At 46.9% G+C, this 25,365-nt stretch overlaps 1 long non-coding RNA gene across 2 annotated transcripts; it reads left to right on the top strand.

Annotated features, from left to right (window-relative positions):
- Positions 1 to 21,077: 21,077 nt before the first annotated feature.
- Positions 21,078 to 24,217, top strand: LOC122734089. 2 transcript variants are annotated; one of them, XR_006353995.1, is made up of 4 exons: positions 21,078 to 21,139; positions 22,187 to 22,297; positions 22,795 to 22,922; positions 23,210 to 24,217. It is a non-coding gene; the product is annotated as an uncharacterized LOC122734089 (long non-coding RNA). The 2 variants fall into 2 exon arrangements; XR_006353994.1 differs by lacking the exon at positions 21,078 to 21,139 and having other exon boundaries at positions 22,159 to 22,297.
- Positions 24,218 to 25,365: the final 1,148 nt, after the last annotated feature.

The following is a 25,365-nucleotide window of genomic DNA, read 5'->3' on the forward strand; positions in this document are numbered from 1 at the left end:
ATCCTACCCACCTCCTGATAGAGGTGGCATAATCAAGGTATATAGCAAGACAGACAGATAGACAGATATAAATGTCCAAATGTGGGAATTTATTTTGATTAACTATGCACATCTATTATAAGGATTTTGTTTTTCTTTCTTTTTCAATTCAAGAGAGGGAGAGGGAGAGAAGAGGATTTTAAAAAACTAATTGATGCAAAGTAAGTAAATTTTTAGCATCAATATTCGTTAGGGAAATTCATCTATAATTTTCTTTCTCTGTTTTGGCTCTGCCTGGTTTTGGTATCACCACCATATTTGTGTCATAAAACGAATTTGGTAGAACTCCTTCACTTATTTTTCCAAATAATTTGTATAATATTGGAATTAATTGTTCTTTAAATGTTTGGTAGAATTCACCTGTAAACCCATCTAGCCCTGGGGATTTTTTCTTAGGAAGTTCATTAATGGCTTGTTCAATTTCTTTTTCTAATATGTGCTTATTTAAAGATTTTATTTCCTCTTCAGTTAACCTGGGCAGTTCGTATTTTTGTAAATATTTATCCATTGCATTTAGATTCTCGAATTTATTGGCATGCAGTTGGGCAAAATAATTCCTAATTATTGATTTAATTTCCACTTCATTGGTGGTAACATCACCCCTTTCATTTCTGATACTGGTAATTTGGTTTTATTCTTTCTTTTTTTAATCAAATTAACCAATATTTTATCTATTTTATTGGATTTTTCATAAAACCAGCTCTTAGTTTTATTGATTAATTCTATAGTTTTCTTGCTTTCAATTTTATTAATTTCTCCTTTAATTTTCAGGATTTCTAGCTTAGTATCTAATTGGGGATTTCTAATTTGTTCTTTTTCTAACTTTTTAAGTTGCATATCCAATTCATTGATCTCCTCTTTCTCTTTTTTATTCATGTAAGCAGTTAGAGCTATAAATTTTGCCCTAAGCACCGCTTTAGCTGCATCCCATAGATTTTGGTATGTTGTCTCATTATTGTCATTCTCTTGGATAAAGTTATTGATTGTTTCTATGATTTGTTGTTTGACCCATTCATTCTTTAGAATGAAATTATTTAGTTTCCAATTGATTTTCAGTCTACTTTTCCATGGCTCTTTCTTACATGTAATTTTTATTGCATCATGATCTGAGAAGGATGCATTTACTATTTCTGCCTTTCTACATTTGACTATGATGTTTTTGTGCCCTAATACGTGGTCAATTTTTGAAAATGTGCCATATACTACTGAGAAAAATGTATATTCCTTTTACCCCCATTCAATTTTCTCCAGACATCTATCATGTCTAACTTTTCTTGTATTCTATTCACCTCTTTCACTTCTTTCTTATTTATTTTTTGGCTAGATTTATCTAATTCTGAGAGGGGAAGATTCAGATCCCCCACTAGTATAGTATTACTGTCTAATTTCTCTTGTAACTCATTTAACTTCTCCTCTAAGAATTTGGATGCTATACCACTTGACGAATACATATTTAATATTGATATTGCTTCATTATCTATAGTACCTTTTACCAAGACGTAGTTTCCTTCCTTATCTCTTTTAATGAGATCTATTTTTGCCTGTGTTTTGTCTGAGATAAGGATTGCTACCCCTGCTTTTTTTACTTTAGCTGAAGCATAATATATTCTGCTCCAGCCTTTTACCATAAGTCAATTTTTAAAAAGAACTATAGACTTGACTAGCTAGGCTTATACTGGGGCCTCAGATACCTGTGTCACTCATGTGTTTCCCGTTATTAACATCAATCTTGTGGTCATTTTTCAAAGGTCGAGGGAAATCGAAGCAGTAGTAACTGGTAACTTTCCTCTTCCCAAGTACCTGGGAAGTACTCTGGAGAGGCAGATTTTCTAATCAGCAGATGGAGTAGACTAGTACAAAGGAAGACTACCAGAGAAATGATTGAGGGTGGCATTTGATCAGACTGTTCTTATAAGTGGTAAAATGTGCAACAGCTAATTAGTAGCCCCGACAAAATGGTTTCATATTCCAACAAGGTTTGGATATTGGTCTCCCAGATGACTGTTAATAGTAATAAATGAACTGCAAAATTCTGTACTAGTAATTCTGTATTGTGTGGTATAATTAATTCTCTTGTGAATATCGTGACTTTTTCTAAACTAGCATTTTTATAGTGCTTTCAGGTTGTCAAAGTGCTTTACAAATATAGTCTCATTTGATCCTCACAACAACCTTGGGGGTAGATGCTATTGGTTTTTGATAGCTCAAAGTGAGTGTGAATAGCACTTGTTTCTTTTCTGGCCAGAAACCCTGAGAGTTTTCTCCTTCTAGTTTGATTTTTTTTTTTTTGGAACAGGCAAACTCAGTAATCTTTTGCCTCATTCATTTATATATATATATATATATATATATATATATATATATATATATTGCAAGGCAATGAGGGTTAAGTGACTTGCCCAGGGTCACACAGCTAGTAAGTGTCAAGTGTCTGAGGCCAGATATGAACTCAGGTCCTCCTGAATCCAGGGTCAGTGCTTTATCCACTGAGCCACCTTGCTGCCCCTTTTACCTCATTTCTTACCTAGCTTTAAATCACAGAATGGGTGTTGTCTGACACAAACCAAGACCTGGAAAAGACCTTAGCTTAAAAAGGTCAAGATCTCACGCTGCATCTGGGATCATTTCCAGTTGTTCGGACCTATGTCTTGCTACTAGACTCAGATGGGAGTGAGGCTGATAACTTTGCCCAGCTCTGCCTCACTTAAATCCAATTCACTTGTAAGTCAAGACATCACCCTCTTCAAGAACGAAGGGCAAACAACAAGAATTTTACAGCTGAGGAAACCGAGTCAGACAGCAGTTAAATGAAGTGCCCAAGGTTGCACAGCTAGGAAGTGTCTGATGTTAAATTTGAACTCAGTTATTTCTTTTTTTTTTTTTTTTGCGGGGCAATAAGGGTTAAGTGACTTGCCCAGGATCACACAGCTAGTAAGTGTCAAACGTCTGAGTCCGGATTTGAACTCAGGTCCTCCTGAATCCAAGACCAGTATTTTATCCACTGCACCACCTATCTGCCCCGAACTCAGTTATTTCTGACTCCAAGTCTGGCATTCCAGGCACTGCATCACTTAGCTACCTCTTTTTTGGGGGGGGGGGCAATTGGGGTTAAGTGACTTGCCCAGGGTCACACAGCTATAGCTACCTCTAATACATCATCTCTCCTATCCTGGATTCAAGTTTGTACACTGAGCACCTTCTTTAACTTTCCTTTTCATGGGAGAAACCCTAGACAAGAGGACAAAATAGAATTTTCTCTGGGGTAGTAAGGGTGGGGGGCTAATGAACCAATGGATGTAAGAAAGGGCAGACCAATCCCTTGAGAAGAAGTCAGGCTCTCCTAGAGCTGAACCTGGGCAAACCCACCATGAAAAGTAAAAGTGATCAGCACCCTAGGGGTGGGTGATGGGGACAGCCTCAGGACTTCAGCTGAATAGCTGCCTTTACCACTTATCTAGGCTATTCTACAAGGTGGGCCAAAAGTCACGATGTTTTAATAACTTTTTTTTTTTTTTTGCGGGGCAATGGGGGTTAAGTGACTTGCCCAGGGTCACACGGCTAGTAAGTGTCAAGTGTCTGAGGCCAGATTTGAATTCAGGTACTCCTGAATCCAGGGCCGGTGCTTTATCCACTGCGCCACCTAGCTGCCCCAATCACTTTTTGAAAATTATTTTTTTCTTTTTTGTCATTCATAAGATTTGAAAAAAGTCACCCCTTCGTGACTTTCGGCCCACCCTGTATTTCATCTTACTGGATTCTGGCTGGGGTTCTAGCCCGTCAGCATCCTTTTGGGTTTTTTTTTGGGGGGGGGGGCGGTTTGCGGGGAGGTTATTGTTTAATTTTTCTCAATTACATGTAAAGATATTTTTTGAGTTCCAAATTTTTCTCCCACCTTCCCTTCCCTTCCCCCTCCAGAGGCCAGCAAGCAATTTGATATAGGTTATACATTACTATCATGTTAAACATATTTCCACATTGATCAGAGCAAAAGGAAAGAAAAATACAAGAAAGAATAAACACGAATAACAAAAAAAGCAACAACAAAAGTGAAAATATTCTGCTTCAATCTGCATTCAGACTTCAGAGTTCTTTCTCTGGATGTGGAGAGCATTTCCCATCATGAGTCCTTTGGAAATGTCTTGGATCATTGCACTGCTGTCTGCATCCTTTTGGATCCTGACTTTGTCATCCTGGAGGTTAGCTCTCCCTTCTAGGTTGGAGTTACTTGTACACGATCATAGGGTTGAAAACTGGAGGCGGGGGGCAGCTAGGTGGTGCAGTGGATAGAGCACCAGCCCTGGAGTCAGGAGTACCTGAGTTCAAATCCGACCTCAGACACTTAACACTTACTAGCTGTGTGACTCTGGGCAAGTCACTTAACCCCAGTTGCCTCACTAAAAAAAAAAAAAAAGAAAGAAAAAGAAAAGAAAACTGGAAGGGACCCAGGAGGTCATATGATACAACCTGCTCATTTACAAAGGAGGAAAGATAGACACAGAGTTCTCTTGTACAGAGTGACAAATGTGGTGATGTTTTGCATAGTCATACATGTATAACCCATATCTAATAGTTTGCTGCTACAAGGAGGGGGGAGGGGAGGGAGGGAAAGAGGGATAAAAGTTGGAACCCAAAACTATAAATAAAAATGCTTATTATTTTTTAAAAAAGAGATGGGGATGTGTCCCAAGTCACACAAATAGAAAGTAGGAGAGCTTTCCTGTGTGCTCCGATGCTCTGATTTCAGCTTAATGTTTTATTTCATTCTGATGGAGCCTACAAATGAAAGGTCCCCGGTGTAACCACCTGCCAAGATCAAAGGGGTCCCAGGATCATAGAACAAGAGAGCTGAGCATTGCCTTGGAGTCCATCTATCATAATCCCCCTTGTTTTACAAAGGATGCAACTGAGGCCCATCAGTGGAAACGAACTTGTTGAAGTACACATAGCCAGGAAGTATCATGGCATAGATGTGAACTCAGGGACTTCAGCTCCAAATACAACAGTTCTTCCATTGTGTCCCCCTCTAGGGACCAACCGTCTTAGTCCAAGGGGTTACAGATTAAGAGTGGAAAGAGCCCTAAGGGGTGACCTAATCTACAGCATCTGCTTTGATTTTTAAAAAAAAAACTTTACAGAATTAAAATAGTTTAGCCGCCCCAAAGGGGTGAAGTATGTTTCAACTCAATAGATTTAACACTGTAAACAAGACTCAACTACATTGATATCCTACGCTGTCATTTGAAATCTGTAAAGCTGAGAGCTGTCTTGGTGATATTGATTTTAAAAAAATATTTACTTCAGAGTACGGTTGTTTTAGGGCAGCTAGGTAGATAGATCACCAGGTCTGGGGTCGGGAAGATTCCTCTTCATGAGTTCAAATCCGTCCTCAGACACTTAAGTAGCCGTGGGACACTGGACAAGTCCCTTCACCCTGTTTGCCTCAGTTTCCTCACCTGTCAAATGAGCAGGAGAAAGAAATGCACGTTTTCACAGAGTGTGGCGTGACCACCATTTTCTAGAGTAACAGCCCTGGGCCTGGAGCACCCCTCCTGCCGCCTGTTATTCAGGGGGGTCGTCCAAAGAGATACGGGGGCCGTTTGGCCGAGGGCCTGGATGGGCTTGCTTCCACGAAGGGCCCCTCCCCCATATTGGCCAGATAGAATCGAGGCGCTTGAATCGAGACTTTGGGGTACAAACACGGCGGGGCAGACCGGGAGCGGGCCACCGGCACAGAGCCTTTGCCCAAAATCAGGGTACCCCAATGCCCGACCCCCGCTGGGATGCCCCCCCCCCGCCTAAATTTCAGCACGGTGTGTGTGTTTGTGTGTGTACTGTTTCTCAAAATAAATAGTGGGGGTCACCGAGCAGGGCTATCACACAAAAAGGTGGTTTCATCATCTTATGGGTTTGGGGTTTGGGGTTTTTGGGGGGGGTGCGGAGGGGGGTGCAGAACTGTCCCCACGTCCTCACTGTTGTGAAAGAACGTCTCTATCTCCGCTATTTATTACATTCCAAAAGTGCCTCTTCATAAATGATGAACAAAAGAACTTAGTAAAAGAAAACAAATATTTTATAGGCTAGTGGAACGTCCCCTCATCCCCCCCCCCTCAAAGACACACCCAAGCATGGCGGCACCGCGTCCGCTCACACTCGCTGCTGAGGCCAAGATGCGAGGCCTCTTCCAAGCTGTGCACAGACCTGAGGCCTCATCTGTGATTTAGCATGATTGCCCAATGCCCTCCCTTTTACAGACGGGGAAACTGAGGCTTGCGGCGGGCCAGCGAAATTAAGGCTAGCGACTTTTGAATCGGTTCCCAGCGTTTCCTCACCACTTCATTGGAAGTTGAGGCGGTGACGCCCCCTCGCCTCCCCCCCCCCGCCCCCTCGCCGCACCCAGCCCCCATCGCCCTCACGTCTTTTCCCCGGACGCTAACCGTTAGGAGTCAGGTGGGCTCCCATATTGCTACATTGCCCCCTATATAAGGCGGCTCTGCGCCGCCCCGCGCGCGCCAGTCCAGGCAGACGGTCCGGGAGAGCGCGAGCGTCGGCAGCCGGTCCGCGAGCTCCGAGCTCTGCAGCCCCGACGACCAGCCCGGCGGCCTTGCCCCCTACCCCCCTACCCCCCCAGCCCCCCGCTCCCCGCTCCCCGCTCCCGGCTCCCCGGCCAGCTCCTGTGTTCCAGCCGCAGACCAGAGCGGGTGCGAGCCGACCGTCCAGGAAAGCAGAAGCAGGCTGAAGAGGCGTCCCAGGCCCCAGATGGCTTCTTCCAAGGACGAGGATAAACCGGTAAGGGAGCCGCCGGTTGTCCGAGAGGGGGAGCCCGTGCTGACCTTCCATGGGACCACGATGCGCAAGGCCCAGTGTATCAAGGTAGACGTGCAGGAGAAGCAGATCAAATACCTGGTACGTTATCGAAGTGGGGGCGGGGTCAGTTCAGCCAGTAAGGGTGTTTTTGCCCACCCCTGTGCACCTCCCCGGTTACCCCCACCACCCCCGAGACCTGAGCCCGTCCCAAGTGGCCCGAAGGCCGAGCCTAGCCTCGGCAGCGTCCCCAGCAGTAGCGGTAGTGGCGGCCTCAGTGGCGGTGATGGCCCGGCCGGCAGCGGTAGCGGAGGCCCCAGCACCGGTGGCGGCCTCAGCGGTAGCGGTAGTGGAGGCCCCAGCGGCCCCAGCACCGGCGGCGGCCCCAGCGGTAGCGGTAGCGGAGGCCCCAGCACCGGCGGCGGCCCCAGCGGTAGCGGTAGCGGAGGCCCCAGCACCGGCGGAGGCCCCAGCGGCGGCGGCCCCAGCGGTAGCGGTAGTGGAGGCCCCAGCACCGGCGGAGGCCCCAGCACTGGCGGAGGCCCCAGCGGCGGCGGCCCCAGCGGTAGCGGTAGTGGAGGCCCCAGCGGCGGCGGCGACCTCGGCCCCGGCCCCGTCGGTAGTGGCAGCAGCGGCCTCAGCACCAGCCGTAGCGGTAGCGGAGGTCCCAGTGGCGGCGGCGGCCCCAGCACCGGCGACTCCAGCAGTAGTGGTAGCGGAGGCCCCAGCAGCGGCGGAGGCCCCGGCCCCGTCAGTAGTGGTAGCAGCGGCCTCAGCACCGGCGGTAGCGGAGGTCCCAGCGGCGGCCTCCCGGGCACCAGCGGCGGCTTCTTCAGCACCAGCGGCGGCCTCCCGGGCACCAGCAGCAGCTTCCTCGGCACCAGCGGCGGCTTCTTCAGCACCAGCGGCAGCTTCCCGGGCACCAGTGGCGCGAGCATCAGTGGCGTTGATTCCAGCCCCAGCAGTGGCCTCCCTGGCACTAGTAGCAGCTTCCCCAGTACCAGCCATGGCACCAGCACCAGTACCAGCTGCACCTTCAAAGGCACCACTGGCGGCTTCCGTTTCTCAGGCCCTAGCGGTGGCTTCCGTTTCGTCGGCAGCAGAGGCAGCTTCCCCACCATTAGCTTCCCTAGCATGAGCGACGATGAAGACGACGACGACGATGACGACGACGACGACGACGACGAGGACGACTACAGTCCCAGCATTCGGGGTAGCTCTCGTACCAGTGGCGTTCCCATTCCAGCCCGCTTTAGCGCCAGCAGCAGCTTCCCCAGCACGAGAGACAACAGCCCCACCACCAGCAGAGGCTTCCCCAGCATCAGCATCGGCTCCCCTGGCGATGGCCCCAGCACCAGGAGCCCCAGCATCAGCGGCGGCTTCCAGAGCACCAGCGGCGGCTTCCCCAGCACCAGTGGTTTCCCCAGCACCAGCGGCAGCGGTAGCTTCCAGAACCCCAGGGGTGGCTTCCAGAGCATCAGCGGCAGCTTCCAGACCACTGGCAGAGGCTTCCCCAGTACCAGCGGCAGCTTCCAGGGCACCAGAGGCAGCGTACTCACCAGCGGCGACGGCCCCAGCCCCAGGGGCCCCAGCGGCGGTTTCCAGAGCACCAGCAGCGGCTGTCCTAGCACCAGCGGCGACGGCCCCAGCACCAGCGGCGTCGTCCCCAGCCCCAGGGTCCCCAGCGTCAGCGGTCCCAGCCCCGGCACCAGCGGCGACGGTCCCAGCACCAGCACCAGCCCCAGCCCCAGCACCAGCACCAGCGGCGGTTCCAGCCCCAGGGGCCCCAGCCTTAGCGGCGACTGCCCCAGCACCAGCGGCGACGGCTCCAGCACCAGCGGCGGTCCCAGCCCCAGGGGCCCCAGCCTTAGCGGTGACTGTCCCAGCACCAGCGGCGGTCCCAGCCCCAGGGGCCCCAGCACCAGCAGTGCCAGCCCCGGCACCAGCGGCGACGGTCCCAGCCCCAGCCCCAGCCCCAGCACCAGCGGCGGTCCCAGCCCCAGGGGCCCCAGCGCCAGCGGTTCCAGCCCCAGCACCAGCGGCGACGGTCCCAGCCCCAGCCCCAGCCCCAGCCCCAGGGGCCCCAGCCTTAGCGGCGACTGCCCCAGCACCAGCGGCGACGGCTCCGGCACCAGCGGCGGTCCCGGCACCAGCGGCGGTCCCAGCCCCAGGGGCCCCAGCTTTAGCGGCGACTGCCCCAGCCCCGGCGGCGACGGCGCCAGCACCAGCCCCAGCGGCGGCGGCCCCGGCCCTAGCGCCAGCCCCGGCGGCGGCCTGCAGGGCACCAGCAGCAGTTTTGCCAGCACTAGTGGCAGTGGCTGTGATGCCAGCACCGGTGGCGGCTTCCAGATCTTCAAAAGCGGCTTCTTCGGCACCAGCGGTAGTGCCCGCACCAGCGGCAGCTCCCAAAGCAGCAGCGGCTTCCCCAGCAGCGGCGGCGGCTTCCCGATCTTCAGAAGCGGCTTCTTCGGCACCAGCGGCAGCTCCCAAAGCAGCACTGGCGGCGGCTTACCCAGCAGCGGCTTCCCCCGCGGCGGCTTCCCCGGCAGCGGCTTCCCCAGCAGCGGCGGCGGCTTCCAGATCTCCAGAAGCGGTTCCGTCAGCACCAGCGGCAGCTCCCAAAGTAGCAGCAGCGCGCGCACCAGCTGCAGCTTCCCGACCACCAGAAGCCCCAGCACTGTCATCAGCCGCGGCAGCTTCTTCAACATTGGCACCCCCTTACCCACTATTGGCGAAGAAAGTCTTCAAACCATCAGCAGCTTGCCCAGCACCAGCCAGGTTGGCACCACACTCCTGAGGGCTTCCCGAGGGTGGAGCAGTGTGCCCATTTCCCAGGGAGGGGAGGGAGCCAGCACCAGTGGCCTGGGCTCACCACCCCTCGCCTCCACAAAGCAGGTGTACCCCATAATCTGTGGCTGGGAGTATGAATGGATCCCCGAAGGCCGTGTTCTCCGCTACTCCGCGGCCACTTTGAAGCAGGAGACTGATGCCAGAGGGAAACCGAAGGATGATTACCAGGTAACCTCCTCCCAAAGCAGCGATCAGGGTGAAGGTGGCACTTCTCGGGGTGGAATGCTGCAGCCGCCCTCCAAGAGAAGTAGATTCGGTGCTGCCCTAGGAAAAGGGTATCAGTCTGCTAGGGGCCCAGAAAAAGAATCCATGGGCAGGCAGGAAGTCCAGATCCACCTGCCCAAGGCCCTGAAGCCCCTGATCGTGCAAGATTGGGAGCTGGTGACCCTCGGGAGGAGGCTCTGCAACCTGCCGGCCAAGAAGACAGTCACTGCCATCCTAGCGGAGTATGCCACCTTCCAGCCAAACTGCGAAACCCAAGACAAAAGGTATACCGTGGTTGCATTGGTAGCCATGATCAAAGAGTACTTCGACGTGATGCTGGCCACCCAGCTGCTCTACAGGTTCGAGAGACAACAACATGCCGAGATCCTGGCCCGTTATCCCACCTATCAGATGTCCCAGCTCTATGGAGGTGCCCACCTGCTTCGACTCTTCCAGCAGCTGGGCCCCATGCTCACCTCCACGCCTCTAGATGAAAGCAGCCTCAATGTGCTCTTGAGTCACTTGCAAGATTTCCTGGCATATCTGGCCAGAGATCCTTCTCAGCTATCTGTAGCAGCCACTGATTACCAGCTGGCCACTGAGGAGTACCAGAAAAAAGCTGAGTAAGGCCTCAGCGCTCTTGCCTCCTGCCAGGTGAGCATATCTTGGAGCCTACCTATTGGGTGATTCAATCCATACCTTGCCAAAATGATCTGTTCATATATTTGCTTATGTTGTTTCAGGGTTGATGTTTGTTGCTTTAAATTTCCGGTGAACTACTTCCATGGAGGAAGCCTCCTCTCTCCTTGCAGAACAGTAACTGATGTTTGCCGTCAAGGACACAGAGACTGAGATGCAGTAGGAACACTCCCTGCCCGCCTAGATGAACACAATGAATTCCAAGAACTTTGCATCCTGATGCTTCCCCATCTCAGCGACCTGCATCAACGACGACGACGCTCAGCGACCAAAGACTGTTGAAGATTGTTAGTGCCAAAGATATTGTCACTTTAACTGGGTATGGGTGTGTCGGGTTATCTGGTACATGGGGCTGGTCACCTGCCCCTTCTTGAAATGTGACTATGCTGGCCTTCCACATGTTTTATCTCTATGACCCAACAAATGAACTGTTCTGGTGTTTGCCATGTTGATTCCCATGCATGATTAGATAATAGGAGGAAACCACTCATCTGTATTGAGGGATGTCTGGGAAAGTTCCTCTTTCTGAGGTCTTCCCAAAATGTCAAAAATGTATGAATTTTGCTGCCCCCATCCATATCTTTATGGTTTCATGCTTTAAAATCTCAGCACTTAGGACCTGGGTTAATGCTCAGTGTCCGAAGTCCTTGACTCATGATTGTTGGTGCCAAAGATGTCACCACTTTATTTGAATGTGGGTATGTGTGTATATGGTAATCTGGTACATGGGGCTGGTTACCTGCCCAATCTTGAAATGTGACTATGCTGGTCTTTCACATTCTCTATGATCCAATGTTTGCCATGTTGATTCCAATACACATTTAGGTGATAAGAAAAATGTTCCTTTCTGTATTGACAGATGCCTGGGAAAGTTCCTCTTTCAGACGTCTTTTACAGATGTTAAAAATAAAATTGCTTGCAAAAATTAAAAAGTGTGTTTTTTTTGAGTTCTCTGAATTGCAGTAGATCCCAGGGGTTTATAATCAATTAATATTGAGATTTACCTTTTCCCTGGTGTTGATTCATTCTAATCCCACAAGACCTGAGCCTCCCAGGAGGATGGGCTGAAATTGGGGTGGGGTTGGCACATCCTCATTCTTTCAAGGTCTCTATGGTGTCCCCCATGGCCAAAAAAAAAGCGCTTCTGGGTCAAAGGGATAGAACTAACTTCTACTGATTCCAACTAGCAAAAGCAAAAGGTAAAGTATGGTTATTTCCTTTTGGGGAGAGAGGGGATTGGGAATGGAGTGTTTATCAGGGTCTCTGGGCCACTCCACCTTTTCTACCTTAGGACCAGAGGCCCCAGCAGGGAAACTGATATTAGAATTACAAATAGCAGCCTCCTGTTCCCACTCCCCCTCCCCCAGTGAAAGGTGGTTCTCTTCTTCAGTAAGCATCCTGGTTAGCCCATAAACTGGGAGGAACCAGGGATGAATTGGCCATAGATGGACCAGGGTCCAGGAATCCTTGCAATTTCTTCACTGCCAGTGGTCAGTCTTCGTCCTGGGTCCTCCTCCCATGTGCACCCCCTCACTTTACAACTGTTCTGGACCCAAGAGGAAAGGAGCCTCTGGAGGAAAAAAATACAGAGGAGGTCTTTTATCCTTAGCCCAGCAACTTGGAGGCAGAGGGAGCTACACTGACCTTTGGCAGAGGCCTGAAACCGAAGCCTCCCTACTTGGCCTTCCCACAGAGATCATCTGCCTTGATGGCAAGTGTTTCCTCACTACACATTACTCCCCTGATGAATGAAACCATGCCATTAGGTCGGTATAAAATCCAGGCGGAGGAGGGTAAGGGAGAGATTTTCAGTTTCAGCTGGGAATTACTGGAGACACTGAGGCTGTTCAGCTGAGCAACCTTGGGCAAGTGCCCTCCCACCTCAGGGCCTCAGTTTTCTCCGGGGTGAATTGGGCTTGGTGCCCTCTTTAGGGAATTTGAGTGTCTCTCGATCCCCCTCTGATGTTCTCAGAGCCTGAGGATGAATCTCCAGTGAGGGGCCATGCAGGCACCATGGGAAATCTGGGGAGGTGGGGCGTTGGAAAGAAAGGCATGTCTTGGCACCCCTGACATGTCACATGCCCCACCCTGGGGACTGCTCCAGCCTCAGCCTGGCCCTGGCTAGTTTGTGGGCCTATAGAAATGAAGTGAAACCCTTGTGGGTCATTGAACAATGAACCACGGAAGATTTGCTTGGCCATAGCAGGAGTAGGAGATGAATTAAGGAGCTGCAGGGAGGACAGACCTATATCCCATAGGTTTTGACATGTCTCATTCTTGTCATTCTGGGGACAATTTAAAAAAAAATCTCTACTTTATGTTAAAATATTTTAAAAAAAACTATATGTCCCAAATACAGTTCTCTGAAGCCTTACAAAGTTCAAATTATAATGTGGATTACTCAGTATAGATAAGTCTTATTATTTCATGTTTCAATCTAGGACGATACTTCATTCTTTTAGGGAAGGTCAAAAGATAAATATTTAAATTCTGTAAAGTAAAACAACTGAATCCTAATGGTTGTTTAGGATTATTGTTTTCTTTGAGGCCTGAACCTATGCTTGATATAATAATAAAAGCTGGGTTTTACCTCCACAATTTCTGCATTGTGGCAAATATATTTTATATCATATATTATTGTATACTGTATACATAATATATAATGGCAAATATATATGGTGGCGATAATCTCATGCTATCTCTACCTACCTACCTATCTATTTATCTATCTTTACCTATCTCTCTACATATCTATCATCATCTATCACCTATCTATCTCTATCTATCATCTATCACCTATATATGTGTGTATGTATGTATCTACCAATCACCTATCATCTATCTATGACCTTATCTATCTCTATCACCTATCATCTATCATCTATCACCTATGTATGTATGTATCTATCTACATATCATCGATCTATCTATCTATCTACCTATCATCTATCTATCCATCCATCTATTTATCTATCCATCTGTCTGCAAAGACAGAGGGATTTCTCCTTTCACAAATTTGGCAACCATGCAGAAACAGGCTGTGAGGTTGGAAAGCCTGAGATTTCCACTTCAGAAGTTCTCCAGTGCTCACAAAGGCACATTTATCATAGAGAATTTTTGGGGGGGAGGGAACTAAACTCAAACAGGCCATAAAGACTGCTGTCCAAAAAAGGGGAAAAATTACAGTGAGTTCTATGTACTTGTGTGTATTGTTTGTTATTTTCTCTCTATTCTGTATTTTGTTTCTGTTTTTGTCTCTTGAATTTGAATAATTAGTAGTTGAAACTTTTCGGGTCCTTAGTCTGGTAGCAGCTCAGACACTGTGATGAACAGAGCTCTGCGATTCTGAGTCTAAACCAGGGGATGGACTAAGAAATTCTGGGTTTTAACAGGTGGGATGAAGCATTTCCCCACCCCCACGCCCAAGCCTTGGGCCTTGTATTCCTCAATACCTTGTGCCTTTTTTGTTTGTTTGTTTGTTTGTTTTCTTGTGAGGCAATTGGGGTTAAGTGACTTGTCCAGGGTCACACAGCTGGTAAGTGTCAAGTGTCTGAGACTGGATTTGAACTCAGGTCCTCTTGAATCCAGGGCCTGTGCTCTATCCACTGCGCCACCTAGCTGCCCCCCTTGTGCCTTTTTTTAACCTGATTCTTTGCAGGCAAATAAGCAAGAGATTTGCCTGTGTGTTGTGGCCATTTTCTCTGCCTTGACCCAGGTAGGGTCCAGCAACACGAATCTGACCGCTGGTTAAGTGGCTCTGCATGCTGGATGGATAGTGCCCTTCAGTGGTTTTCAGTTGTGATGCTGACTGAAGCCTGTTAGGGTCCAGCTCTCTGGTTTGGTTACCGGGTAAGTGATGCTGGTAAGAATGCATCCCTGGCCCATATCGAAGTGTTATATTGAGGACAGGCCAGCAATAATTGTGAAGTCCATTCTTTCTGTTTACTGTCTTAATTATCTAGTTTACAGTAACATTGCTGTCATCAGTAACAACGCTTGGACTAACAGGAAAACTGACCTTGAAGGGTGCAGCAAATTGGTTCCAGTGCATTGGGTCCTGATTTGAAAGGGGAAAAAGTGGTTCCAAAATCATTCTTCTTTGGGCGTCCTCAGGTTCTGGTTCAAATATTCCTGGATAAAAAAATCTTTTTACTCCAAACTATGGGATCTAGTCAGTCCATTCCTTCTAAAGATACCCCTATGGGCTCTCTCCTGGCTAATTTGGAAAAGATTCCTTTGAAGATTAATTTCAGGGGATATATGTGTGTGTGTGTGTGTGTGTGTGTGTGTGTGTGTGTGTGTGTGTGTATCCTTGGCCCTGAGAACGACCCTTTGTTTTTAATACTCGCGTGTTCTTAGATTGGCTATAAAAAATAAATACCTTTACCAGATGGTTTATTGAAACATTTGGGCAGACCCTGAGAATAAAAATTCTGCCCTAAATGTGAAAAACAGCAATTGGCTTTGCTACAGATGTGTCTATGGGTTTTGATCATCAGAAAACCCTACCTCCTTATGCAAACAAGGTGTTAGGGGCCTGACCCCAACTCCCTGCACAATACACTCCCCTACCTCCTGCAAAGAAAAGCAGTGGGAAAGCAATCAAAATTTGGGCCAGTTTGTTGTTGTTTGTCCTTTATTCTCGACATTAGGAGGTGATGTCATGACTTGCACTGAATTGGATTTAAGTGAGGGACAGCTGTGCAAAATCACCAGCCTCGCTCTCTCCTCCAGTCATCTGGGTCCAGTGATGAGATATAGATCAGGACCACTGGAGATGGCCCCGGGTGTTTAAGGCAATCAGTTTAAGTGATGGAGATTAAACAATGGGGTGCAGTGTTCTCTCCATGGGGCCCCTAGCTGCCCCTGGAGCAAGTTTAGGGAAGTTAGAATAATAGTAGGTAAAATTATGCTGATGCCACTCATTTGGGATTAGCCTCTTCTAAACTGCCTACACCCTAGGAGAAGATCATTTTTAAAAATAAACACCTTCGGGGCAGCTTAGGTGGCACAGTGGATAGAGCACCGGCCCTGAAGTCAGGGGTACCTGAGTTCAAATCCGGCCTCAGACACTTAATGCTTACTAGCTGTGTGACCCTGGGTAAGTCACTTAACCCCAATTGCCTCACTAAAAAAAAAAAAAAAAATTTTTAAATAGGGGGCAGCTAGGTGGCGCAGTGGATAAAGCACTGGCCCTGGATTCAGGAGTACCTGAATTCAAATCCGGCCTCAGACACTTGACACTTACTAGCTGTGTGACCATGGGCAAGTCACTTAACCTTCATTGCCCAGGCAAAAAAAAAAAATTAATTTAAATAAATAAATAAACACCTTCCATGACTTAACTAATAAAATTGTATACCTATAACAGCTGTAAACAGGAAAAACTGCAAGATAATCTCTTGGACTCGTTAAGGTGCAAAGATGAGGATAAAGAAGAAAGATGAGTGAATTTATGGCATTGTAAACTAGAGACTAAAATTGTAACTGAAATGTAATATCTTTGCTGTAATTTTCTAAATTCTGGGTTGAATGTATTTGTAAATGCTGAGATATCTTCGTGGATTTATATTTCATTGGTTTGGTTTTGGGGGGGATGTTAGCAACTTCCTAGAAGTATTATTACATGCAAATAACACCTTTTTTTTTTTTTTTTGCAGGGCAATGAGGGTTAAGTGACTTGCCCAGAGTCACACAGCTAGTTAAGTGCCAAGTGTCTGAGGCTGGATTTGAACTCAGGTCCTCCTGAATCCAAGGCCAGAGCTTTATCCACTGCACCACCTAGCTGCCCCCCAAATAACACCTTTTTAAAAATCATTCTTTCCCTTGGTAGATGAGAGATTAATCATTTCAGTAGAAAGTGAATTCAAAAAAGAAAGCGATTTCATTGCCTCGAAAATACTAAAAGCAAAGGGGGAAAAAGAGTTTGTAGTCTGCATCCTGCAGTCCTTATCAAACAGTACCTTACCTCTGTGTTTTCCTTTGTAAATGATTTAAGAAAACTTAATTGTTTGGGTAAATTAGAGACAAAGTCATCTAAAAGAAAAGGAAAAGCGATTTCACTGCCTAGAAAATGCTAAAAGCAAGGCGGGGGGACAGTTTATAGTCTGCATCCTGTAGTCCTCATCAAGCAATACCTTACCTCTGTATTTTCTTTTGTGAATGATTTAACAGAATGTAATCATTTAGGTAAATTAGAGATAAAGTCATGAATGAAAATAGACTATGCAACTCCAAAAATAAAAGATAAGAAAATTCATAAAGGAGAGAATCAGTGGAGCGTTAGACTTGGATATGATTGGGAACTACAGATGAGATGGAAATAAAGAAAAGTAATGGGTGAGTGTAAGATTCAATCAGAATGTAACAAGGAACGTGCAGTTTCAAAATTTGCAGGGCTTTAATTAAGACCACTGTAAGATAAAGCAGGGAAGATTTCAGCAAATAGAGAGAAGAGGAGAATTGGTGGGTTGGAGGGCATTGGCACTGATGAGGTGAATGGAGGGTTTGAAGGTAAGGAGTTATGTAAAGTGAGGTTTGGTTATATATATATATGTGTGTGTGTGTGTTTATGTAGATGTATACATATATACATACAAATATATATACATATACACTTGGATAAACCTATAAATTTGTGGACTACGAGGAGCAGCTAGGTGGATAGAGCACCTCAATTCAAATCCAGTCACTTAACACTTGCTAGCCATGTGTGCCTAGGCAACTCAACTCTGATAGTTTCCCTAATATTGAACCAATCTTACTTTTCTAGTATAAATCACTTGTACACATCACTCTCTGGGTATCATTTTTCAAATTCACAACACTTCTCTTTTTTTAATTATAAAAGTATTTTGTTATTTTCCAGTTACATGTAGAGATAGTTTTCAACATTTGTTTTTATAAGATTTCTAGTTTCAAATTTTGTTCCCTCCCTCTCCTCCCTCCCCCCCTCCCCAAGACAGCAAGTAATCTGATATAGGTTATATATGTACAATAACATTAAACATATTTCTGCATTATTCATGTTATAAGAGAAGAATCAGAGCAAAAAGGAAAACCCGAAAAACAACAGCACCAAAAACAAAAGAAATAGTATGGTTCAATCTTCATGCATATTCCACAGTTCTTTTTTTTTTCTGGATTCGGAGAGCCTTTTCCATCATGAGTCCTTTGGAACTATCTTGTACCACACAACACTTCTTTTACAATAATTTCCCCAAAATCACGATACAAAAAAAAAATCTGAAGGCTAACAATAGCATAGTCAATATTTTGGATTTAAAAAACAGAAAACAACTGTGTCAAATATCAGCTCAATTGAATGTGTTTCTGAATCATCTTACATAAAAATCACTTCATCCATTTATCAATTTATCATCTCTGATAGTGATGTTAAAAATCAATCGGGGGCAGCTAGGTGGCGCAGTGGATACAGTACCGGCCCTGAAGTCAGGAGTACCTGAGTTCAAATCCGGCCTCAGACACTTAACACTTACTACTGTGTGATCCTGGGCAAATCATTTAACCCCAATTGTCTCACTAAAAAAACAAAAATCAATGAAGGATAATTCTGAATTCATTACGCTTTTAATTCTTATCAATAATTTTTCTAAGCATATCACCTTAATGCCAAATATCCAGCGTATTACGATGATCCTGAGAGGAGAATACCTTTCACTTTAAAGGAGACCACATTATAATTTAGTTTTAGGACAAACAATCGAGTCTGTATTTACAATTACAGATGGTATCATCCTATTTTCCCAAAGGCCATTAGCTACCAACACCTCAAAGTCAATGCTGCAAATTTATTGCTATAGTTTCCACTTGATAAATGTCAATTGATAGAATATCGTCAGCACAGGCATTTCTCCAACTGCTGTCCACAATTTTTTTTTTTTTGGAGGCAAGCAGAGATAAGTGACTTGCCTAGGCTCACACAGCTAGCAAGTGTTACGTGTCTGAGAAAAATAGGCAAAGAAGCAGTCCTACCAAATTCTTTTTATGACACACTTATGGTATTGATACCTAAGCCAGGAATAACGAAAACCAAAAAAGGAAACTATACTACAATTTCCCTAATGAATATCACCGAAAAAATTAAAATACTATCAAGGAGATGTTAACAATATATCACAGAGATCATACACTATGACCAGGTGGGATTTCTACCAGAAAAGCAAGACTGGTTCAAAATTAGAGAAGCTATCGGGGCAGCTAGATGGCACAGTGGATAGAGCACCGGCCCTGGAGTCAGGAGGACCTGAGTTCAAATCCGACCTCAGACACTTAACACTTACTAGCTGTATGACCCTCCGCAAGTCACTTAACCCCAATTGCCTCACTAAAACAAAACAAAAATTAGAGAAGCTATCAGCATAATTCATCATATCAATCATAAAATCCAACAAAAATCATGATTGTCTCAGTTGATGCAGAAAAAGCTTTTGACAAAATGCAATCCTTATTCCTATTAAAAATACTAGAGAGCATAAGAATATATGGAGTTTTATTTAACATGATAAGTAGTATCTATCTAAAACTGAGAGCAAGCATTATCTGTAACGGGGATAAAATGGAGATTTTCCAATAAGATCCGGGGGGAGCAAGGATGCCCACTATCACCACTATTGTACAATATTGTATTAGAAATGCTAGGTATAGCAATAAGACAAGAAAAAAGAAATTGGTTAATTCTGAGCCCTGGTTATGCTATGTCCTGTGAATAATATGGAACTTGGACTATTCCAAAATAAAGATGAATTCTGACTCTTAACTGGGATCAAACAGAGCTATGGAAGCTCTATCTTGTTAAGCTTATATGAGGTTGGGCTGTGCCCTTGAAGGACAGCCTTGACTTTGTTATAACCATTCCCTGCCTTGTCTTTTCATTGCAAATTACTAAAACCAGGACAAGTGAATTGTAAAAGTTTTTTGTTTGTTTTGTTGTTTTAAATGATAAATCTTATTGTTGAAATGCTTAAACATGTCCAAGTTTCTATAATAGGATGCAAGTATAAAAGACTTAATGTTTTGAATTTTCTTATTCTGAATTTGTGATCACTAATTATTTCCATTTTCTAACCTAAGCAATTAGGTAAAGAAATCCTTAGGTTTGCCAGCGATCCCCTTGTTAAGGGTTAAGAATTCATGTGTAGAAACATGGCTGCACAGTGCCACCTCTTTTCTAGATGATGTGATGAGATATAGATGTGTCTGTATATATACACATATTCATGTGTATGTATATGCACCCATGTATATATCATACTTTGTGCGCATATGCATATGCATACATGTGCACGTGGGTATATTGTGTGTGCAGGTGTATATGTACATGTGGGTATATGTGTATATGTATATTCTCACAGGAGGGATAGTTTAAAAAATATGATTTAATTAAAATACAAAAATTTTAACTCAAATTTTGTGTGAAAGTTTACAATTTTCATGGAATAGCAAACTTTGAGAAAAACAACAAGGTTACACTGTTTTCTCTAAGAACTAGGATATATATATACATATACATATGCACATTTATGATTAATTTTCACATATCCCTATTAAGAGTAACAAAAGCATGAGTAAACAGGATGTTCCTGGATTGTATATCTTTAGGAGATATATATATGTGTGTGTGTGTGTACGTATATATATATATATATATACACACACACATAATTTTCTATTTTTCTTTTGTACCTGACAGTAATTAAGAATAAGTGAAAAAATAGAACAAAGGATTGAACATCCTTCAGGTTCAAGCGATTACACAAACGAATTTTTTAAAATAACTTTTTATTCTCTTCCTTTGTCTGAAATATCCAGACTTTATTTATATTTTAGAAATGAGTTCCTAAAAGTAGGTTATGGATTGTATACATAAAATTGCATGAGTAATTATCAAGAATTTAAAAATCATGTTTCTGTTCCTGTCTCGAAGGCTGATGATATTCATATTAAAAGACACAAGGCCTCATTTTATATCTCAGACCCTTAAGAATCCTTTTCAAAGGCAGATCGCTTCTCCAACTATCTCAGTTTCTTCATCTATAAACTGGGGGTCCGAGCAGCAGTGAGCTCCCAGGGCTGTTGCGAGCATGGAATGGTAGAAAAGTCCCTGTCCTACTGCAAGTGGGGCACAGCGCGCGTGGGGACTGGCATCATCGCTGTCCACCCGACCGGACAACCCCCTCTGCCACCTTTCTCCGGCACAGGTTGGGGCAGTCGCAGCCACTTTCTCCAGGGCCAAGCTTGGTCGGCATCATTAAATGCACGGCCTGGTTGCCTTTGCAGTTAATCGGTTGGCGGCAGTTCTTATGGCCCCCCCTCCCCTGACCCCTTCCCTTCCCTGGCGTGGGCTCCTATGCTGCCTTTTGGGGGGATGCCGGGGGGGGGGGGAGGGAGGCCTCTTTTTCATCTGGGCTGCCATGACTCTCCTGAACGCTAGGGGGCGGAGGAGAGAAAGGGGTGCGGAGGAGGACTTGCCCTCTCCGTGAGTGCTGAGGCCGAAGCAGTCCCAGCAGCGGAGGCGTCCTGGGAGGTGAGCAAGCTTCGCACGTGCAGCCCCGCCCCCTGCCCCCGTGCCTGCCTACCCCCCCCCCCCGCCTGCCCGGCTCTGGCACGCGGCTAGAACTCGCCTCACTCCAACCGTCGCCCTCGTCATGCGCCATTGTGGGCGTCGTTGTCGTCATCCTGGGTGGGGGAGCGGAGCCCCCTGTCCGGGGGGGGGGGCGGTGTTAGTGCTTGTGGATCCTGGGAGGCCGGGACGGTCGGGCCTTCTCCCCATTCCTGCCCCGCCATTTGTCTTAGGCCCGGCTACCAGTGAGTACCTCCGGTCCCCCGCCGCGGCATTCCAAAGGACGCCCCCATCCCCCCTCCCCGCCCAGCCCTACCTCGTCCCCCCCCATCCCCGCAGCCCCGCCCTGTGTAGACGCCCGCCCCACCCATCCCCCCATCCCCGCCCCGGGCAGCCGCCTCCGCGCCCCCCCAATCCCCGCCATGGGCAGCCCCCCTCCCAGACCCCCCCATCCCCTCCCCGGGCAGCCGCCCTCCCCCCGCACTTCCATCACTGCCATGGATAGCCCACCCCCGCGCCCCCCATTCCCCGCCATAGGCAGTCCCGCTCCCACGCCCCCCCATCCCCGCAGCCCCGCCCCGAGTAGACCTCCGCCCCCCAATCCCCTACACTCGGCCGTCCCCCCACATCCCCTCCCCGGGCCGCCCCCCCCGCCCCCCTGCCCAGCGTCCCCCCCAGAGCCCCGCCCTGGGTAGACCCCCGCGTCCCCCCATCCCCGCCATGGGCAGCGCCCCCCGCTCCTCCCTATCCCCGTCATGGGCAGGCCCCCCCACACCACCCAATCCCCGCAGCCCCGCCCCGAGTAGACCGCCGCCCCCCAATCCCCAGCCCCGGGCAGCCCCCCCACATCCTCTTCCCGGGCAGCCCCCCGCAGCCCCCAGCAGTCCTGCCGGGTGGCCCCCACAGTCCCGCCCTGGTTAGACCCCACCCTACCCATCCCCCCCATCCCCGCCATTGGCAAGCCCCCCCTCCCCCACCAGACTGAGCCAAGTGCTCCCCGCTGGCCAAGAGACAGACTGAGGCGCCCGTGACCCCTGCCAGGCCGGAGCCCCGGATCCTCCGCCTCCTCCCGGACATTGACCTTGACCAAGACCTGGACACCCGCGGGCCCGAACGTACGAGGTACCCCCCCCCCGCCCCCGTTTTATTTGGGTTTATTGTGGTCTCCCGCGAAGTGAAATTGCATGTTCTAGCTCCTGTGTTGGCTCTGACTCGCTGGGTGACGTGGGAAGGAAAGTGCGGGTGTCCCTTTGATCTTTGGCCGGTTAGAAAGGGGAGCTCTTCCCTCATTCCTTCGGTTACAGGCTGCTGAGTTCAAATTAGTTAATCAGTCAATTAATTAATTAATTTTTGCGGGGCGATGAGGGTTAAGTGACTTGCCCAGGGTCACACAGCTAGTAGGTGTCAAGTGTCTGAGGCCGAATTTGAACTCAGGTCCCAAGTCAGGTCTTCCTGACTCCAGGGCCAGCGCTTTATCGACTGTGACCCCCCCCCCCAGCTGCCCCTTACATAAGATCCTAAATGCTTCTTGATACTGCTCACAAGGAGAATTCTTTCATTAACCGACCCCCCCCACCCACCCACCCCTGGAAACTCTCTAAGTTTTCTCTGCTTGGCAGCCCTGGCCACACACCCCCAGCCAGCAAGACCCCTCGAGAAAAACCAGCCTCAGAGGAAGAACTTGTCAAAGCCATCGCTAAAAGCAACGCTTGGCCCAGCACCCCTGAAGCCAACCTAAGGATAACAGGTGTGACTGCAAGCTCTGTCTGTCTGTCTGTCTGTCTGTCTGTCTGTCTGTCTGTCTGTCTGTCTGTCTGTCTGTCTGTCTGTGGTGGCTATGAGTGCTTAGGCCAGTTCCAAATCTGGTCGGGCTCAAAGAGAGGTAAAGGAAGCAGGGGCTAGAGAATCCAGCCAGCCCTTTAAGGAGGGAAGGGAAAGATTGGGGGGGGGGGAGCAGCGAATTGTCATCGTGTGTCTTTAAAAGCACAGAAACATATGGCCTTGTGGGTAATAATAGCCTTTTTTCCTTTAAAGTGCTAAGAGTCCTGGGCCTAGGAAATGAGATTGTAAAATTGGACCGGACCGGACTAGATTGGATTGGGAAATATCTGAGCGGTGGGACCCCAAGCCAGTAACCACTTGTCTGCTTCCCTCCCTTTGCTCTCGTTCAAGGGGATAACGATAACAGCACCCACCTCCCAGGGCGCTTGTGAGGATCCCATGGTTATAAGGTGCCTAACACAGTGCCTGGTATTGGAGCAAATGCTATGTGAATGTTAACCGTTTGAATTATTTCTTTAAGTAGGTGTGATTGCTTCACACGGGATAACTTTACATGGCTTTTTAGAAGTGATCAGATGCATAAGGAGAGAAATGATTTTCTGTGTAAGGTAATTGGGAAATGGTGGATAAAGCACCCCCCCCCCATTCAGGAGGATGGGAGTTCAAATCAGGTCTCAGACACTTGATACTTACTAGCTGTGTGACCTTGGGCAAGTCATTTAACCTCATTGCCCCAGCAAAAACAGAAACAAAAAAGTAATTGGGAAATGCATTCACCTGAATTAAGGCCACTTCAGGTGGTGATGCTTTTGATTGGTCATTGGGTTTACTTTCAAGTTTCATAGGCATGAAATCGTTTATGGTATTGTTATGCTTCTTATTTTTCTTATATGGGGATATGCGGTAAACTAGTGTATCAGCTATGTTGTTAGAAAAGCAACTTCTCTTATGATCTAGATATCGTGAGATTAAGAATTGTACTGTTCCAAAAAGGTAAAGAAATGGGTTGAGAAGACTGTTGGGTCATTTTATCAGCCCTGCTGACCATGTGCTGTAATATTCTGAAGTACTGTAATTGAAGAACTTGTAAACTCTCAGTTTTGTCTATAAATAAGGAGGAAATTTCATTTTAAATTATTTGGGTACAATTGATGCACATTATGAGATTGTTTAACTACGTTATTTGGAGTTATGGTTATAATGTTATAAACCTTTCAAGGGGCAGCTAGATGGCGCAGTGGTTAAAGCACTGGCCCTGGATTCAGGAGTACCTGAGTTCAAATCCAGCCTTGGACACTTGACACTTACTAGCTGTTTGACCCTGGGCAAGTCACTTAACCCCCATTGCCCCGCAAAAAAAAAAAAAAAACCAAAAAAAAACAAAAAAACCTTTCAAGTGTTTACATAGATATTTTAAGAAAGAAAATTTGGAATTGTCTAAAATGGGTGGGAAAAGGTACAAAGAAAAGACCTTGTAAAATCTCTTGTAAACTTGGGATTCTTGGAACTCTCCAGTCAGAAATTTTTATCAACCCTACACAAAAGTTTTCTGTGTTGTGGAATTCCTACTGATTAAATAGGATGTAAATACTCCTTGCAAAAAAATAGGGCACCAGCTCTGGCGTCAGGAGGACCTGAGTTCAAATTCGGCCTCCGACAGTTGACACTTACTAGCTGTGTGACGCTGGGCAAGTCACTTAAACCCCAATTGCCTCACCAAAAAAAAGTGTTTTAAAAAATTGGGGTGTAATTTTCAAGTCTGTTTATACTGCAGAGTGAGTCAGGAACCTCTTTAGTCACACATGTTAGTGGAGAATAGTAACTTATGAGGCATCTTGTGTTACCTTAATGAGAAATCCTATTTAGTTTACAATTGTTATTTAACCTGGCATTAGAACCTGCCTGTACAGCATGGCCTGAAATGCATGCAAACTACCCGAGTGTCACCTTAAAGATGTACCCATTGTTTACAGGGATTCTGAGAGCACTCATCTCTGATAATTATGATCATTTGTACATGGCTAAAATTGAACATGTTTGACTATAGACAACTTTTTATATCAGCTGTTCTCTGTATACAGTTTGGCATCATTACATTTACGCATCCCATCCCATGGCTTTTGTTGTTTGTCGTTCAATATCTCAGAGCTTTCAAATCATTTGTGTAATGTCGAACTTGAGGATGAAAAGGCATCTGCTTGCCATGAGTCCTAGTTGTATCAAGATAAGTTGGGGTTTTTCACGATGGATGTCTTACTGTTACCAAAGTGAGATTGGTGATCCAAGGAAATGTGATCCTTGACTATGGAATCCACCTGAAGCTCCCATCAATGGACCTTGCCATTGAAGACCTTATGGGACTGTAACTGATACTGTTCTGAGTCTGACCTCTGGGGTTGATGTCCCTG

The sequence above is a fragment of the Dromiciops gliroides genome, chromosome X (assembly GCF_019393635.1).
Source record: "Dromiciops gliroides isolate mDroGli1 chromosome X, mDroGli1.pri, whole genome shotgun sequence".
NCBI lineage: Eukaryota > Metazoa > Chordata > Mammalia > Microbiotheria > Microbiotheriidae > Dromiciops > Dromiciops gliroides.